Source organism: Dipodomys ordii, unplaced genomic scaffold, assembly GCF_000151885.1.
Source record: "Dipodomys ordii isolate 6190 unplaced genomic scaffold, Dord_2.0 Scaffold4, whole genome shotgun sequence".
Taxonomy (NCBI): domain Eukaryota; kingdom Metazoa; phylum Chordata; class Mammalia; order Rodentia; family Heteromyidae; genus Dipodomys; species Dipodomys ordii.
Genome location: NW_012267220.1, coordinates 21,523,903 through 21,526,313, shown reverse-complemented (window position 1 = coordinate 21,526,313; position 2,411 = coordinate 21,523,903). Strand labels below are relative to the sequence as shown.

General features: G+C 38.8%; 1 pseudogene; it reads right to left on the bottom strand.

Moving 5' to 3' along the window:
- Window positions 1–1,132: 1,132 nt before the first annotated feature.
- Window positions 1,133–1,753, bottom strand: LOC105992100 (annotated as a pseudogene).
- Between the last annotated feature and the right edge of the window lie 658 nt (window positions 1,754–2,411).

Here is a 2,411-nt window from a genome sequence, read left to right as displayed (position 1 = left end):
AATTATCATTAGTGTGTACTATTGTCATGGATCTTTGACAATGTTACTGAAAAGGTGAAAATTCATTGCACGCTGGTGGTTCATGCTTCAATACCTAGCTGTTCAGGAAGCTAAGATCTGAAGATCTCAGTTTAAAGCCAGACAAAGCAGAAAAGTCTGTAAGACTCTTATCTCCCACTAACCAATGAAAGCCAGAAGTGAAGGTGTGAATGAGTGATAGATAGCCAGCCTTCAGCAAGAAAGCCAAGTGGCAGACCAAAAGAGGAGAAAGCTCCTTTTTAGTCATTGTTAAATATTCTTGTTAAAGGAGCTTTACAATGTCGTGGGGGGGGGGAAGGGAGAGGGAGGAGAAAGATTGGGATTGGGGGGGAAGGGGGAGGCTGGGAAGGGATGTGAAGGGTAAACAAAGGAGGAAGCTGCAATGCTTGGTAAGAAATGTACGCATTATCCTGCCCATGTAATTGTAACTCCTCTGTACAGTATGTTCACAAATAAAATAAAAATGTTTTTTAAAAAGGTGTTTTGAAATTCACCAAGAATAAGAAATCAAAACTCAAAAGAGAAGTATACCACTGTTGTTTAAACTATCACTGATGAAAATGAACAATAAGAGGAAAGAACCAAAGGAAGGCATAGCAGGAGCTGTGAATTAGTTACAATCATCCATCTTCTAAGACAATCCATGTTCACATCCAATGGTCACACACTGCTGAATCAGCCACAGCAGAAGGAGAGCCCATGTAGCAAAACACTGCCTGGGCTAGTTCACAGTGTACTTCCTTGCAGCTGTTGACAGCACCAAGTTAGAAAGCATGTACAGGAGGTTTTAAGAGCCTAATTATGCATGAATATTTTGTTACATAAACTGATCTACCCTTGGTATTTGGTCTGAGAGTATATTTCCCACAAGCTACAACCTGATGAATGCCAGACATCAGAATGACAAGTGGTTTCCTAAAAAGAGAGGAATATCTGTTTTTGTTCTAATTACAAATTAAATTGTGGTGTGTGTGTGTGAGAGAGAGAGAGAGAGAGAGAGAGAGAGAGAGAGAGACTTCCAAGCAGGAAGGTATTCCTTCCCAGTATGAGATTTTTTTTTCTTTTTCTCTTCTCCCCATTATTATTATTTTTAGTTATCTGATGTTTTTTATTGAAATAGTTTCTCTTGTGCTTCTTAACTAGCCGGGCATTCCACTGCACCACTGTTGATGTCATCTATGATGTCATGAGGGTGGCGGCCATCAACATTACACCCCACAGACTGAGCAGTGCCCAGGATTTCCTTAATGGTTCCAGAAAGTTCTCTGGCTAAAGATTGGTGCCGCATCTGCCGGGCAATGTTGACAATCTCATCAAAAGAGATGTTTCCACTGTGTTTAATGCTTTTTTGTTTCTTTCTGTCTCTTGGTGGCTCCTTTAGGGCTTTGATGATCAAGGCAGAGGCAGAAGGTACCACCTCTATCTGGGCCTGTCTGTTCTGAATGGTCAGCTTCACTGTAATCCTGAGACCCTTCCAGTCCCCTGTCGCCTTGGAGATGTCATCACCTACTTTTTTTGGAGACAGACCCAGGGGGCCGATCTTTGGGGCCAGGGCGGACTTGGCGCCGACCTCACCACCAGTGTACCTCAGGTACACGACTTTCATTTCCTTGGGATCAAACTTAGGCGGCATGACAGAGGTGGCTGGTGTAGGATGAACCCGGATTCGGGACGACCGAAGAAAGTTGCACCTTTGCCTCCTCCAAGCCGAAAGACGAAAGCTCCCCATTATTTTCATTAAACTTTACTGTTCTGAAAGCACACAGCTCCCATACCCCTATACTTGGAGACGACACTTCTTTCTTGGTGTACCCCAATGTTTCTGTAAGAAAAAATTTGCAAATGTTGTTCTGCTCCAAAGATGATGTTTTTGGAAATGCATGCTTTGAAAAGTAGAATTTCTAATATATATATATATATATATATATATATATATACATATATATATATATAATATATATGTCATATATATATGACATATGGATTTTTTTCTAGAGCATGACTTAAATGATCTATGATTAAATATATTTGTCTTGATTTCTAAAGCATATATGGGTAAAATACAGATAAAGGTATGTTTGTTAGAAATCTGAACATCTGAGAAAGAATGAAGTTTCTATATAGATTTTTCTTTTGATAAACCAATTTAGAAGCAGCCTTACTTTGTAGTAAATTGTAGCTTTGTATACTAAAATCAACTTTATGATTCCTTGATACTGTGTTGGTCTTTATCCTATGATAATATTCTGGCTAATTTTCTACCTGGTTTTTGTTCCTGACATGAAAGTAATACATAACATTTATATACTTTCATTAAAAGTTAATTTCCCAAAACTACATTTTTCAAATAGATTTTATAAAAGGTTTTGCAT